The 17,814-nt window shown below is 38.4% G+C and overlaps 1 long non-coding RNA gene across 1 annotated transcript in view; it reads right to left on the bottom strand.

The window, feature by feature from the left end:
- Positions 1–9,494, bottom strand: part of LOC144212971 (uncharacterized) — a 42,955-nt gene extending 33,461 nt beyond the window's left edge. Inside the window, exon 1 of the long non-coding RNA XR_013329850.1 lies at positions 9,392–9,494. This is a non-coding gene — a long non-coding RNA (uncharacterized LOC144212971). The remainder of the gene's footprint in view (positions 1–9,391) is intronic.
- Positions 9,495–17,814: the final 8,320 nt, after the last annotated feature.

Genomic DNA, 17,814 nt, shown 5'->3' with positions numbered 1-17,814 from the left:
GGTACAAAAGCTACCGCCTACATTTTTCCACGGGTGTGAATAATTGTGTGAATAGCCTTTTGTCCACTTGTCTGAAATCAAATAGAAACGGCTCCAGCTCTTAAGGTGCTATTGAGGATAGATATGTTAATAACATGGAATTCTCTCTGTGTAAAATATAGTCACACCGTTTTTAAGTCCAATAATCTACAGTCCTGGAGTGATTTTACAGCTAAGTACATGCACAATAGTTCACGTATGACCTTTTCCACCATTGGCCACATACTGTTTTGGAGGACTGTAGAATGATTTCATGAAAGCAGCTAAAAATAAAAAAAAAGGGACAAAAAGAGAAAAAAAAAGGACACGAAGCCCCAATTCCAACACTGTCAGAAGATGACAGACCAAAGGCCACTAAGATAAAATGCATCCCATTGCACATTCAAGGCATGCATTGTTCAAAGTGGCTGCACTAGCATTTTGTATTATTTTTAACAGTTGTATTTTATAGGGTGAACAAATGCCCACATGCCCACATGCTTTGTTGCATACTGTGAATGAAATATACCTGCTGAATCGAAGGTGGTAAAAAGGTAGTAAAATACTGGCTCAACAACTCTAAAGGTGAGGAGGCGACTTGGCCTCGTAGTTGCAGAAGCTTGCTCAGCAGGTGAAATGGGTCAGCCCTGTCCTTATTAATATCACAACACACGCAGAGAAGCAAAAGTAGAAGCAGCATCTTCTACTTCACATTTTCTTCTTTTATTTTATAACCCCACGCACAGGCTTTAGAGACCTTGTGACGTTAGATGCCTTTGACCCCCGTCTTGCTTGTTGAATAATGTCCCATTAAGTGGGAGCTGACAGCTGAACTAAATCTTTGGTGAGTAAGTCTATGGGATTTTTTTTTTTTGGGGGGGGGGGGGGTCGAACACATGTTGGTTGAAGTGGTTAAGGTGGCCTTCTTTAAAGTGGTACAGAGAGAGATTCATTGTGGTTTTGTTCTTTTGTTGACGATACATGGGGTAAACAGGTTTTGCTGCCAATAACCCTGATGAACAACAGCCCAGTTGAGAAAATGTGGAATGAAATGATAGCAGAATTTTGGGTGGATGAGATATGCTTTGGTATAAAATTCAGATTTACTTCACTTTATTTATGAGACCTTGAGCTTGAGAATTTAGTCTAAATGATTTATTTTACTTAAAATACTTTTGTCAATTTGATGGTTTTCAAATGTATCAGTGGAGTTGTGGATCTCTTTCTTTTTATCCTGTTTCATTTTCAGTTAACATATATTAAGTGCTTATTTATGTTTTTTCTTTCTAATGGGTTTGAAATGAAGCTTTGAACTGTTGGTCTTTTTTAATTAAAAGCAAGGACATTTGAAGATTTCACACTCTTTTTAGATTTCATGGTAAATGAAAACAAATGGCTTTTTGAAAAACACTCAAAGCGCTTGAGTTTACAATAAATAATTTCAAAGGTTGAATAAAAGAATGATGATCGATGACAGGCAGTGAACTTTTAGAATACTGTCAGCTCACAAAGAAGTATTAAATCCTATTATGCTTTATCATATAATTCCAGGCAAAGGCCTTTTTCACACATCCAAAAATATGCAAAATAGATACAACAACCCAATCTAAAATAATTTTCCAATAGAACTAAGAACATTAAAAAAGCACACGCACAAAAGTCTTCCTAAAAAAAAAGTTATTTCCACAGATTTTCAATGAGCTAAGATGTAACTTTCTCAAGCATTTTCCCAACCTTAAAATGTTTTTCATTCCTTTTGAGAGTGGACCTTCATAAATTGCTGAACCGAAATATGGAGTCACATCTCATCTCCTTAATTAAAAGTGTCTCCTTGTCACGCTCATAAAACAAACAAACTCAGCAGCATCTCTGCAGGTCACGAGCTGTTGGAGGTAGTCGTCTACACCCACTTCTGGTTAAGAATTAGAGTACACCAATGTTACACATGAGTGGAGGAGGAGGAGGGTACAATGGGAGCTAACTGGAGATATTTATTTATACACCTACAATATCTAGTCAATAGCTGCTGCTTCAACTTAATAAAGCAAATGGTGCCCCTTATGTGCCTCACGTGGGCTACTGTCCGTGTTTGTGAGTGGAGTTTTGCAATAGCAATTTTCCTCCCTGATAAACAAGTGTATGTGATATAACCTGCAGCAGCAGGTTTCTAAATGATAAACTACTAATTAGCTGTGTGGGTGTTCAATGTATGACATTGAGAATCACTAGTAAATTGGCCCATGACATTGACAAATTGTGCTTTCTTTCCTTTAATAAATTAATAAAGGACTCCTTAAAATGAATTCTAAAGTTATCTCTTAAGGGGCCTTCAGGACATTACAGACATTTTAAATGTTGTAGTGGATTTTTGGAGTTAAGATAAAAAAAATATTAGACTAAAAAAGTCATTGACGCTATGCAAAATGAGGAACCAAAGCAGTTTTCTTCATGTTTTTTTTGTGTTATTTGGTATTCCACCTTTAAACAATAACAAAGATTTCACTTTCCATACTTAAATCTTAACAAAACTGTATTATGTGATTTTGATTAGATGGCGTAAATACTGAACAATAAATAGCACGCAGTCTCAAGCCTTTTATCGGCCAGATTAAGGGTTTTTGAGCACCTAGGCGCATTGATTTGCATGTTTATTAGAGGAAGTTATTTGACATTTGGCAGCTTAAGCGGCTCTTATATAAAGTGGCTCTGATGCTGGGTAGGAGTGATCTCAGCTTGTTGTACAGTGTGTTAATTGAGGAGCTGACATTTTAGTCTGATAAATACATTACAGTCGCTCAAGAAAATGCTTTGTAAGTGTGCACATTATCATTGGGCGTACAGACCAGGTGTGGAAAAGCCCAGTGATGATAGTAATCTAGTCAAAACATTTTAATATTACCTATTCCAGATGATTACTGGGGTAAGGGCAGAAATGTTATGCAAGTGGCTGTAGGACTGAAGATCATCTATTTGGTCAATTGGTGGCCCGGGGTCACAATTCATTTCAAGAAACTGTTGGGTATTTTTTTCTTTTTAAATGAATGTGAAATGACTACATAAGAAATGAAGGCCAAAATGGTCAATATTGAATTACAGGAATGAAAAGCCATAGCCTTCTCAGCACCAAACAAGTGCTGCATTTTTTTCCTGCAGGGCTTTTTGATTGAAGTACATAGACATTCATGTGGCTTGTATAATTGGGGTTGGACGCAGGTTTTGACATAAGTGGTTTTGTCACAGTCCTAATATCTTCGCGTCATGGCTGATTATGAATAAGTGGGGGTAATTCACAGCCTCCTGGGGATTATTTCCTCCTCTTCGACACCATCTGATGAGCTAAAAAACCTGGTGTCAATATAGAGTATCAAGACTAGTCATACCGAATCGACATCTGCGATAGGCTTGATTTCATGGTAAATTATAATTCATGGGGTTTTGAAAGGGAGATGTGCCAGAGGAGTATGGCGAGACAACAGGGATGACTTGAGTTATTCCAAGAGAGTTAGCAGATAGCATTTCTCACTTTAAGTCATTTCTCTGACAAGGTGTTGGGAGAGATGCAACATGTGGCCTGGTGCCACAACTTGGGACGACGATGCCGCGACTCTGCGCCAGCCACCCCTCACTGCCTCCGGTTTGTCAAGAGTGTACAGAACTTTTCCAGGAAGTGTTCCATGTGTCATGCGCCCACATACAAACAGACTAGTGGCAACGTCCAATGAATTATAATTATGCATGATAGTTTTCATCATGTCTTCTCTTTTTTTTTTTAACCATGCATGGATGGATGTTTTGTTTTCAGTCACATGTTTATAATTTAACTATTGGTACTTCTTGCTAGACTATGTAGAATTGCTTCAGTTAACAATGAAATGATGAAATAACAGAAGGAGTAGATTCAAAATGGAACTAGCATAGTATTATAGAATTTTTAAAAGGACACATTTTAAACTAAAATAATCTTTACCTCCAGATTTGTTCATGCTTTGGTCCATGAATACACCATTCTTTAAGGATTGTGTATTTACCATTGGTGAAAGAACAGCAGTTCATTCAAGTCAAGTATCTCATCTGGCCCTTTTTTTTAAACAAAAAGTTGAATTTGAATCCCTTAAAGATCAACATTGACTATATCTCAAAGACATATGACACAATAACTATTATAAGAAGAAGAACACTAGTCATGTCTCATAGTTTCCCCATCTGCTTATTAAGAAAAGGCTCTATTAAGGCCTCAGGATTTATTATCATTGATCGAGAGATGATTGAGAGTGTGACACTTCTACTCAGATACAATCTTTCACCTCACGTCAGGTCTACGGAAGAGAAACCTAACTGCTGGGTGCTCTGTGGCCCTCCTCCCTTGCTTTAACAACTCTGTCAGGGTATCTTAGCAACACGTCAATCTTCATCCAGCAGGGCAGGTAATTTGTAGGCAAGGATCAACCATGAAACAAGACTGTGAGCTCAGCTGATTGCCAGATTGTCTAAATGGCTTTTAACAGCTGCTTTGAATCAAACCACCGGGGGGACGGATACGAAAAAAGGATGCAATAGTGTTTTTAAAGTTACTCAGCGTGGCAGAGTTTGAGACCACCTAAAAGCCACAATACCAAGAATCGGAGATCACTCTTAGTGCATCTCTTCCTTATAACAATCCATCCTTAAATTCTGCTTCCATCTATTTCCTGAATCCATTTATAGTATTCATCTTCCAAGAAACCTGCTGTGAGGTTAGTCACTTTCCGGAACAAACAGTTAGGTTTTCATAGGGTTATGGGATGCTGGTTTAGAAGGAAGTTGCCGAGGGCAACCAAAAAGTTATTGTGAGGAAGATAATTTAGAATCAAAGTATAATCAGTATCAACTCATGATAACTATGGCTTTAAATTAGCCAAACAAGAAAGACCATCATTTTTTGTTTAACCAAATATCTTATTTATATGCTACATCATGTCGTAATGGCAAGTTACATCTTCTTGAGCAAAGAGCAGTCATTGGTTGACTAAAGTATGATGCTTGTGGGGGCCCTTTTGGCTAATTGTTGCTCACCATTGATTATGTTATTCTTATTTGTCATTTTTCTATTCATCATGTGACCAAAAAACCACTCCGCTTTCAATAGTTAGGTTCACCAAAAAGTGTTGACAGTACAACCCTACAAAATCAAACTACAAGTATGTTTTTCATAATTATTCAACTTATTGGGATGCCAAACTCTCCCAGTTGAAAAAGTTTGTACTGGGAAGTAATGAGTTAATGTGGCATTTTTTTTTCTAACCATGGATCCAATCTAGATTCATTATCATTTAATAGCTTTTTCAATGATGTCTTTAAGGATTCAAGAAAGAAAATGATACAAAAGATAAAGAGGGAGGGTGTGAGAAATGTGCTGTACCACATTAAAACATAAAATGGTTGAAATAGTATAAACATCCTGATTGTGCTTTTACAGCCGACTTGCTTCGGCTCCCAGGTGCTCTTTAGTATTTCTTTCTTGGCGTTCTGTTTTTTATAAGGTACATTGCTATTCAAGGGTCCCGTCTCAGGGGCTTGTTTCAACACACAACTTTAATGGGTTAGAGGGAAAAAATACAACATAATAATATTTAGAAGATGATGGAACAAGCCAATTAAAGATGCCGAGAGTCTCAGTGGGCATGCGTAAGTGGCTCGGGCTTAATGGAAGAAGAAAATGAAAGATATCTAACTGGTTCCCTTTTGCTTTAAAGCTTGGAACATGCAGCCATGCTTGTCCTGTCAGTCAACCGTAGGGATGTCTTTATTCATGAGCTTGATTCTTGTGACTTAAGGGCTGAGTTCATTAAAAGAAAGGAGAGAGCAAGAGAGAGAGAGAGGAAGAATGCTCTCAAATGTATACATCCATTCATTGTATGTAACCAAAAAAATGATGTAACATATTACATCATCATTAATGATGATACATAAGAAAAACAAATGGTAAGAGGAAAAAACAATGCATAATAGACAATGCCTAAATAGAGAGAAGGATGAATGGGGAAATGAAAATAAATGCTGTGGCTCTTTGTACCCTCTGTTACATTCTCCCTCTTTTTTTGTGTGCAACCTCAGGCCCATTAAACTCACTTTAACATTTGCTACATCTGTAATGTGGCATCTCAGCATCCTATCCACCCTCCCCCGGGACACCGGAATAATCTCTACTAAGCCTTCGGGAGGTAGAGGAATTTTATCCTTGCGCTGACAGATAGAGAGAGAATGAAAGAGGGAGAGAGAGAGAGAGACAGAGAGAGAGAAGGAGCTGGCCAGTGGAGGATAACGACATAGATAATGAGCTGGCTGTCAAAAGACGTTTTTTTTTTTATTATTATTTTTTACCTTCTCCATCCTCTTGTCCCCATTCCTAAACTTGTGCTCCTGCTTAATCGTGCCAGATTCACAATGGCTTACTTTTGCTATTCATTAGCCTTACATCTTGGTAATTTTTATATTGATTCAAAAGTTACATAGTGGCATATTATTACATCAATCCTTTTTTTTATTAACTTATAAAATGTCTTAAAATCTCTATTCATCAATGCAGAAATACAGAATTATTTATAATTGACAGTAGTGATGCATCGATTAAATTGAGTCATTCGATTAAGGGGGAAAAAGCTTTGAATACAAATGTGTTGACTCGATTAATCGTTTAATTAGAGCGGTGGGTTATTTAGTTTTATATAGATTCAGGAGGACATACTTCCCTCTGGTGGCAACAGTGAATCTCTGTTAGGAAAGTGTGTTTATGTTAATGTGAAGAGCTGTGGTCAAGTCAATACTCATGTTGGGCTCCAGTAAGCGAGGCATGTTATAGAATAAAGTGGTACTATCACCTCAGGAGGTACTTTACTGAATTGGCTAGATTGGAATTCACTGAGCCGCAACTCGTAGTTTTTTTCTTTGTAAAATAAACCAAAGAAGTGAGGAAACAAAACAAAACAGGGGAAGCTCGCCTTCTTAAGACACTGCAAACACTTCCATTTCGCTTCACTATTGTGGCGGCCCACGTTTTAGGATTTGTTGTTGTTGTTGTTTTTGTTGTTGTTTTTTTCCCTTTCAAAAAATGCATGGTGTTGAGAAAATTGCTCGAACATGAACACTGCAGGTATTATTAGCTTCTTTTTTTTTTCGATCCGACCAATTCAATCGTTTTATAAGAAAAAATACATGCTGTGTCGAAAATTGCTCCAACATGAACACCGCCGATAATAGCCTATTTTTTTTTTGTCCAAATAAGCGCTGAGCTGAGTGGTTTGAGCACATAGAGGGAAGTGGAAAAGCTGGTTAGTATCTTATTTGTTGTTTCGATTAAAACATTTTTGGGGGGAAGACTGTGCTGACCAAGTAACAAATAACATGTAACCAATACATACCTAGATTACTTAAATAATAAAAACCTGCAACCCTCATTGACAGTGAAGGATATGCCGCAATATTTTATGATGATACTTGCTGTATGTACCAGACAACTAACTGCATAAGTGGTGCTGGATTTAGTGTTTGTATGGTGGGCTGAAAAGTAGTACTTGACTATTCATGGATGATAAGTTCAAATAGGAGAGAAAGCAATTGCTCCTTGAAAGAAGAGCAAGTATATCAGCTAGCATTGCTGATAGATTTTCTGTTTTTACCTTTTTTTTCTCCACCATAACAAAACAAAGAGATAGATTTCTTTCAAAATTGAATTAGACATGCCATCTCTGAATATGATTCATTCTATTGTTTTGACAGTTTAGTATACAGTCTGCAAACTCGGCTTCTGACCCACCATTAAACTTATTTTGTCTGAGAAGGTCCATTTTGTAGTAGCATAGTTTACAGAAAACAATTGGGTCTCATTAAAATGTCCACTGTAATGAGCCTTACTCGTCTAGAAAATATCATTTTTCTGATAATATCCAAGCCTTAAAGGCATGTAGTGAACAAAATGGTATCACGAGACAACACTGGCACTCACTAAAAACAAATTATATTCTGGTCAATATACTAAAAAATCATATAATTTACAATCAGCAAAATGAGTTGAAGCAGGTGCTTGGTTTATGGAAGCATTTGGGTCAATGTCATGTCATGGCGGTGGACCTTTTTGATGTTGACAAGCTGGACAAAGACATAACTCACACGACTAGCGGGAAATGTCAGGGATAAGAGCCAGCAGGGAGCTGGAGTGGCTGGGAGAAAGACGTGGGACTGACAGGGGGGAGCGCACGCGGCCCATAATACCAGCAGCATGGCGGACCCTTGGGTGACAAGTGGGGATTTATGAGCCCAATTATGAGAAAATGTGCAGCCAGGGAGAAACACGCCTCAGTTGAGCAACGCTTTCTGTTTGGAGATTGTTGATCGGAAATACACAGAAAGTGAAGTGGCTCTAGGTCTCGAGCCCTGAATGTCTGCAATCCTCTATTTGTTCATTTTTTCAGGAGGCTGTAAGTGGTCGTCTCTCATTCAAGGTGTAATGCTTTCCTCGCCTGACTCCCAAGCAGGAAGCATGGAGTCCCTTCCTACTCAGACAATGTCAATTGCTGTCTGTATGTAGCCTGCGATTGACTGGCGACCAGTCCGAGGCCCCGTGCTCAAAACTCGGTGATGACCACACACGTACATACTCAGAAATATACCATATGTTGTTGTTTTTTTTACATATGGTCATCATCCACAATTTTCTAGGCAAAGCGCCCTGACAAAGATTCTGTGTTTGTAACGTAACAAGCGATTAAACGAATCCACCAAACCAAAAATGGTATCCTAGTGTACCGTTATATTCCTGGTAAAAAAATGAGGCTAGGAAATGGCCAACATGCGGTTTATGTCTCGACATCCCAATGCAACACGTGCCCTTCATGAGGAGTATCACTGTGAGTTTCAGTCTCACTGGAACAATTAGAGTGTAAAGGAGGGCTGGGCTCCTGTCAGCTTGCCTTCATGGAACATTCATTAAAATCTGATATAATCTAAGACTGCGGTCAGGCAGTAAAGAAGAAAATACTTGTGTAAGTACTTCACAGCAACTGTAATTGGCTCCAAATGTTCAGTGTTTAATTAGGATAAGAAAAAAGTTGGGAAAAATTATGAAAATGGAAATGCACTTTCTGAAGTGTTGATTCGCAAGCTGTACATTTTTCAGAGTGGAAAATATGGAATAACAAATATTCTAAAATAGCTTGTTGTGTCTGTCTATAGGAGGTTACTGATTGGAGAGAAAATACATTTGGGGAAAAGCAAACCCACGTCAGTAACACTGCATCCACCGTTTTGCTGTGGTCAATTCTAATTCAGTTCACTAAATCTATTTAAGGTGTGTGACCTAAAAATTAGAGCATTAATGGCTAAAATGGCTTTTCCTTACCTGATTCATTTGCCACCAACAGTTAGCTTCTCCTTTTTTTTTTTTGTTCAGGGAGATGACATCATCTTGTTTGAAAACCTAAACCAGCAGAGAGAAAAAATGTATTTTACTTGTATTTTTTCTACCTATACAAAGGATTGTATGCAGTTTCAAATATGTGCTCATGTGAAAAGTTCACCGAATGGAGCTTATGTAATGAAACACTAGAATTTAATTTGCCTGAGGCTTTCAGCAAACTTTGCCCAACTTTTGTCTTCTCCTGTCTTTGTGTGTAAAATGAAAGGAAGCACATACTTTCTGTCTCTCTCTTTCTCTCAAAGTAGCCAAGGCTGTGAGTCTTTCACACTTTTCAAACACATTTTTACTTTCTTACACTCCCTTCCCAGAAGCTCACTGTAATACTCAGTTCAGGCTTATACATTTGTGTACGTATATTGTAAAGCAGACATAGGCAAAGTAGAGCCTGGGGCTTACAGCATGCCGGGTTAGAGGTTTTTACCCTCAAATATTGCGAAAGTTAAAATATGACTATCCAACCAAAGTATTTTTGCGACAAAACACGAGTCTAATGTTGACAACAGAAACAGATTCGCCTTTTTTTAATGACTTTCATGCCCAAATAGTGACTATTATTTTTTAAAGAAACAAGCAATTCCTGGTACAATATAATTTGCCTTCAGTATGAACTGATCAAGATGTATTTGAAATATTTCTGCACAATCATTTTCGTGCAAGAGTGTATTGATATGGAGTAGACTATATTTTTACTCCCTGCTCTCTTTTCTCTAAATCGGTGGTGGTCCAGGTGTGGGTTATTGGCCCCTCTATGCTTATTAGTGTTCATACAATAATATGAAAGGAAGCCAGCATCAAAAGCTTTCTAGACAAAAATTGAAATGAAAAACATCCCACCCAAAATATCTACAAGTCTTTATTTCTAGTATCATGCCCATTGATAATTGGACAGCACATGTTTTGAAGTTTTCAGCTCTGAATTTAACACGAGCGCCCGTTTATGAGTTTTGCAACAAATGATTTACTTGTGCAGAGATAGGGGCCTCACGTAAAATCCAGTAATTGATCACATTTCAAAAGGGATAAATAAACAAACTCGGTGCCAAGTAAATTGCACCGCAATAGCTAACCTGCTGAGCTCTTCAGCTGACAGCCGTAGTGACATTTACAAACAGCTAAAAATACCCTGATTAAAATATGCTAATGAGACTGCGGTCTGATTTTCTAATTCTTGGAGCTTATGTTATTTTTCCACAGTTAAATGAGTCAAACCTGCACAGCTGACTTCCTACCAAATAATTAAACGCTGACAAGACATCATTTAAATAAACAACATTGGAACAAATCTAAGAGTATTAGGTTATTTTGACAGGTGGAGGAGTTGTGACAAGACCTCTAGTTCCTTCCTTTGGTGCTAGGATGTCCTGTTGCAAGTGACACGAGTAGAAAGAAGAAGAAAAAAAAACACTGATGGTCAGACACTGTGACAGCTTGCAACTCCATGTGTGTTTTTGTGCGTATACACTTCGGCAAGTGGAGCAGTTTGTTGTCAGGTTGATGCCTCGGGTGAGTTATTAAGTCGCCTCGGGCCACCTTAGGACCTTCACTGTCTCCTCAGGCAGCGGATGTGTGTGTCCTTGGACAGCAGAAGCAATTGTGACTCTTTGAATCCCCCCCGCCCCCCAAGTAGCCATACAACATCACAATCTATCTGGGCCAGGGGACAAAAACAAAAGGAATGAAGGGACACATGAATAGAGACAGGTATTATCGGATTGATAAAAGCGTCTTGCTTTAGAGTTTGATTAGATTAGAACTATTTGCCTGCAGGCAAGTTCTCCAGGATGAGACTGTTTCACTTAGGCATGCCTTGCACGACAGGTGGAACATGGAGTGACACTATTGTTTCATTTTAAACTTGAAAAAAGGAATGTCAACAATGGGAAAGTAACATCACTCCGAACTGAGATAAATAGAAAACTACATCAATGTCAATCAGGTTAGATTCTAAAACTAAAACATGACACACACAGGAATTGTGGGCCAAATATTAAAGGCAAAGTTCAAGAGGTTTTTTGCTTCATATATGTCAGAATTGTTTTTTTTTTTTTTTTATGGGGGGGGGGGGGGGGGGAATCGGTCATTGCAATTTTTACAAGCTACTTCAAAGGAGAAGTCACCAAGTACACAACCAGGTTTTTAGGATTTTTTTAAAAGAAGTAAATGGCTACTCTGTTTCAGCTTAATCGCCTTTGTGTATTGGTGTTTGGTCTAACTGGCTCAATGATGATAGTAGATGCTGTGGAATAGGGAACACTCATGTATGCGGATGTTTAAATAAAATGAGGATAAAACAACGCAGTAAAAAAAAAAATGGGCCAGTCATTCAATTGATCCTAACATGAGGAGAATTTGAGGACAGATTTGACATGAAAAAACTTGACAGCCATGCAATAAATGTGGCGAGTCCACCAAGGGACACGTTTGGACCACTCTGGTACTCCTGCTGGCCTCTTTGGGTGGTTGGAATCCACCAGCCTCCCTGGACACTCTGACAGACAGATGTTTGGGCTATTGAGGTGAGAAGGTGACTCCACTGAGAGTCATCGCCCCAGTAATTGGCTGTCACACACAGCTTCCCAAAGTTGGCAAATCGGATTGGCATCTGTGAGGATTGTGTGCGTGTTGGGAGGAGACGGAAGGCCATGGATAATATGGCAGGGTGAAGGCTTTAACTGCAGGTGCAAGAGCATGCACTTAACCTCTTTTTCACATTACGGAGATCTTCTGTCGCTCATCCACCTTCTGCTTATGTTACTTTTACTCTTACTCTTAACTTGATAGGGTACTCTAAGCTGCTCACCTTCACAGCAGTAGATGTGCTTTGGTTAGGTGTTCCTTTGAGTATAAACCTGCTTTTTGTCCTTCAATAGAATGGGATTTGTTGTTTTTTTTACTTAGTGATTGACTCATTCATTGGAAACCAACATCAACGCCTTTTGATGGATACTGTCGATTGTGGGGTAAACCTTTTAAAGAGATTGAAATAAAAAGCTGTCTTTTGTGTGTCGTGGTCGTATACCACAATGGTACTTATTCTTCTATCTATGCCAGTTTGTTCTCCATTAGATGGCAAAAGTTAGGATCATTAACCTTTGTGCCCACCTGTCTGCAATCACAGAACCGAGTAATAGCTTTTCAGTCAGTAAGCTTCCATAATCAAATTCAGTTTGGAGATCTTCACGGTAGCTACAGTAAGTGCCCTGTTAAAAATGTCCTCTTATTTGTCTCCCACTGAGCTGCATTGTGTTCCAAGAACCACAGAAAGAGCATATTCCTTTTTTTCCACTGGGGTGAAAAAGCAAGGGATTGTATGGTGCCATTGAAAGAAGAAATTTGAAGAAGCGTGAAAACACAACGGGAGACAGCAGTTGTCTGTGTCCCTGTCGGAGTCCCTTGGCCTCGGGCTCTTCGACAAACATGCAGGGGCTCTACGGGATGTGAGCACAATGTTCAAGAGGAAGATAACCTGATACAAGCAATGTTCTGCACTGTGCCTTGAGTGGCCAAACTGTATGTTCCCAAAAGCTTAACATTTACAGTCCCTGGAAATGTATTGGAGGTGCCAAGAGAGTTCTTCAAAACAAGAGGCCGTCACATAATTTGCATGTAAAACTAATAGCAAGTATGTCAGATTCATTTGCATTCATTTGTAAGGCCATTCCTTTTTGGATTGGATGTTGACGTACAATAAAACTAAACATGATTTTCTTTGGGTTACATATTTGTTTCAAGGTCAAATATGGACATAATCTGATTACCGGTAAAGAAAATACAAAGTGACTTGCAGTAAAAAAAAAGAGCAAAATGTTCAATTACTAATCACTTAATCTTTAAATGTGAGAAGGATTTGACCTTGATTAAGTGTCTTTGAGACGTGGATGCAAAATAAGCACACTACTTTGTCGCAATCAAAATATAAATGGCAAAAATCCAATTTGAACTAATATGTATTCTAAGCATGAAAAACATAATAATATCAGCTTGAAGAAATGAAGACTGACCTCCCGCTAGGAGTCAAACCGTGCCGACAATATTATGCTGATCAGAGGCATGGAAACAAAATAATATTTTCTTCATAAACATTGATTTATATTAAATGAACTGTTTATTTTACCAGGGAACTTTAGGGGTTACTCATGTTTTATGTTTTTTTTTTTTTTTAGACCAAGTTAATTTCCCTGGCCTTTACTGATGAGAGTACCTCAAGGCTTCTGGTAGAACTAAAACATCTAGCATAAATCTAAATTTCCAGAAATGAGTATAAACCATGAACAGATGATTCCATGTGTATCTCTATGTGTCTATAATAATTGGGATTTATTGTCTTATAAATGGACCTGCAGTCAAGTACCTATTACTAGTCATATGTACAAGAGAATTTACATATTCTTACCATGTATTGCAATGCATTCACTCGAGTATGATTAATTCTTTAGTTTGCACAGGACATGTTGTAGGTGAACAGTGGCAGCAGAGCATGAATGCGTGAAGGTGCTAGTGTGGAACCCTCAGCACACAAGCGAAAAGACTCTGTGGGGTTGTGCTTCTGTCAGAAAGGAGTGGAAAGAAATGTTTTTCTACCACCTCTGTGCAAGAATGCAGTTGGCGAAAACAGGGTGTTTTTTTGGGGGGGGAAAGAGTGTGAACAAAAAAGAAAGAGACCACATTTTGTTCTTCTGTAGGAGGAAAAAAATGCAATCTATTCTCTATTGGACACACACACACACACACGTACACTTTCTCAAGTGGTGCTGTTAATAATGTGATAGGATTGCAGCAAAAGATCAGAGGCGATGCAAGAACTCCCCCTTGATTTTACATTTCAACAATCTTATACCATGAAAGCGTTATTGTGGTCATAACAAACACAGTCAAGTGTTTATTCGAATCACAGACCCTGACCTTTATAAAAACCACCAAGCGTATCAACTTGTTACTATCAAAATGGTCATAAGGCATTGGTGAGTCATCTACAAATAAAGGGAAATCATAAGGCTTCTACAGTATTTACCAAATCCTCTCTAAGGCAGAGAAGACCCCTTTTTCACTTGACTTTGAAAAGTGCAAGTTCTTCCTGACCAAAGTTCCCAGGAATTGGTAAAGAAAATCAACGTAGAACGTGACTGGAAAGTATAAAAAACAAACATTCTTGTACTTACAAGGTACAAACTGTGCAAGTGTGGGGGGAAAAAATGAGAATGGGGAAGACATCATCGTTTGATCTGATTCTGACTCTCCAATTCGTGTACTCTGCACCATCCACAGATCCATGTGGCAGCAGCCAGGTGTGCACTGAATTCCATAATTCATTTCATGAATTATGTTCTTTAGTTTTAGATGTGCCAGTCAACATTTTGTGTACCTTCTTTGGGGGAAAAACACTTGATAGCTGGCAAACTCATAGCTTGAACGAATAGAGTAAAAGTAAGGAATGGTTCTCGCATTCATTTGACACAAAATTCAGCACATTGTTGCATATACACAGAAAGCCATCAACATGCTTTTGACTGCAAGTTAAAATGGACAAAATGTGACTTTTAGGCATTTTTAGCTAACCCTACAGTAGGGGAGTTATTGTCTTTTATCAATAAAGTGTATTTCCTCTTTTAGTAACCTCAGGTTCCATTATGTTAAACTGGATGTATATTATAATGCTCCATGGCAACAAAGTATTGGCTCTAACTCAAAACTAGACGACATGGCTCGTAACGTACCGATGCATTGGCGCATGCAACAAGCTTACTCATTGAAGTCTCGGCACAAGTACTACTTTATCGATACAGAGCAATTACTTTTCACGCAACCAATTGCGGCCTATGTTTTATTTGGCGTTCAGCCATCTCTATCCAACTAACATGAAAAGTTAACTCCGCAATAAGCAAGCGTGAGTACCGGCTGGGTTTATCATCTGGCTGGTGTGACGCTCATTATGTTGCAGTGATGTGCGAGTATCACATGTGTCCAAGTCACCGTAGTGTGAGGCGATGTTTTATTACATGACCACGTTGAGAGTTACAAGGTTTTCCCTTCCAGAGTTGTGAAGCTGATGGACGGCTGACAATGTCAAGAAGATTGATGGGTGGGTGGACTGATAAGCTGATGGATGAATCTCACCTCAGTTGCGTGTCAGTAACCACCAGAATGAAATCCTAGCTGTAGCTCAGCCCTTCATTATAGAGACATCAGCTGTCCTCTCACCTCATGTCAAGAGAGCCTTTAAGAAGATGAAGATAACACTGAAGCTTCTTTCATTACAGGAACCCCCTGTGATGGAGCGACACGCACCTCCTTGCTATGACTATATTGAAGTTCTTTGTGCATTTGGGAAGATTTAAGGATTAAGATTTAACTGAATCCATCTATTTCAGTACAGTATGAAGAAGTCAATTCTGAGAGAAAGGAATTCATTTTTAGGGTTTTTTTTGGATGGTGCTTCATTGGATACCTGCTATTTCATTGCAACATTCACGTAAACAGGTAGTGTTCGTTTCAGTAAACAGTTTAGTTTGAGCAAGCAGCTTTTCATACAGCGTTGTTTGTGTGCATGCACTAATGGCCCCTCAGCACCAGCCAGCCAACATGTTTTGTGCCTGTTCCATCAAATCCTGTCGCTGTGCAAAGCAAAACACCTGCAAAGAGGTAATCACTGCCAAAATTGCAGAATAATTTTGTGATTCACTTCAAAGCATAATCACAAATGCTTCCCAACATCCAAGCTTACGTTTTCTTGCGACTGTTCAAGTCCACTCAACGCTTAAAGTTTCATTCAACTGTGATAGTAAGTTACAGTACTTCAAACTTAGCGAATGTTGTCGTGACTTGACGAAAACATCAACTGTGATTGAGAACTTGTAATTGCCAAGTTCCCATTTCTTCCAATTTGTAAGACGTCTGTAATACAATGCTTAAATGTGGCCTCTCAATTTGTGCATGAAAATTTATTAAATTACTAAAGATAGGATAGGCTATCATGAAGTTATGTGTTGTGATTGAATAAAAAGAACACTTATGAACATGCCTTTTTTCTAATGAAGCATGAAACGATGTTCTTTGTAGTGTACATAACCAAACCACAAGATGCAAACATATTCTTATATATTGCATGCACACAAGACCTCCGGTGGAGTTATCGATTTTGTATTATTGATTAATATTTCAAATAAGATGCACAATAAAGCTCAACTAGGGCAAAGGTTAACAATCAATATGCAATCCTTGTGTGAGGGCAAAAGTGTAACAACTGAATGATACATGAAAATATTTGTAGAACCCATTCTACTATCCAAGATTCTAAATTAACCTTGCAGTAGAAGTTACAAATAACTACAATACAACACGTGAGAGATAATAATTCAAGTCAACCGGCTTATAATGCTGTGTCCCAGTGTCAGTGATTCTATGAAAAGCTACAACAATTTTTGAACTACAGCAAGAGAGAGAGAGAATACCAAGCCCTGAGTAGACTAACAAGATACATTGGAGCCTGGTCCAACTATTCTTGGTACTTGTCCAGTATTTGGCCGCGTACCTGCTCAATATGAGAAGAGACAGCTGTTGAACCTTTGTTTTGACCGTGTTCAATGTGACTCCCTTTTCATTGGGAAATGTTAGCATTTTGGCCAGAGAGTGAGTACCAGCATGCCTCGCACATTTGCCACAAAAGCCAAGTCAGAGGTTTGCTAGACAACTGTGAATAAATTAGCACCGAATTATGAATAATGCAGATTTGTGTATGTGTACTTAAACCCATTGACCTTGTGATTACTACAAGGGTAATACTAAGGTCAACACTGAGCCATTGATTGCTTACATTTCAGGGTACAATTTAGACTTTTTCCACCATTTTTAAGGGGACAGTACAAACGTTCAAGGTTGTACCCGAGTTATTTTAAAGTGAATAAATGTCTTGTCAAGAAGTGTTGCCAGATTGAGCAGATTCCTACTCAATTTCAGTCAAAATATTTTTCCCAGAATGCACTTCAAAACTAGCTCTGAACAATATTGCCAAAGTTATGCTTTGACTGTGAATTCTAATGACAAACACCTATTTTTGATGTTTTATAATAATAAATTATAGGGTTAATTGTTAATTACCGTGACTATTAAGTCAAACATAAACAGAAAAGCTGAAAATACACCACATAAAGGTGAAAGGGAACTTTCAAAATAGAAAATATGACAGCTACAAAAAGAAAAAAAACGCATAAAATAACAGTCCCTCAGCAACATTTGAATAAAGTCAGACTCCTTTAAACTCGTGCTATTCATTCGGTTAAGTGCACAGCATTATTTCTCTCCTGACTGCCTGATGAAATGTCTCTCCACTCAATGATGAAAAGTTGGTC

The sequence above is a fragment of the Stigmatopora nigra genome, chromosome 19, assembly GCF_051989575.1.
Source record: "Stigmatopora nigra isolate UIUO_SnigA chromosome 19, RoL_Snig_1.1, whole genome shotgun sequence".
In the NCBI taxonomy this organism is placed as follows: domain Eukaryota; kingdom Metazoa; phylum Chordata; class Actinopteri; order Syngnathiformes; family Syngnathidae; genus Stigmatopora; species Stigmatopora nigra.
Note: the sequence above shows the minus strand (reverse complement) of the source record. Positions and strands in the feature narration are given on the sequence as shown.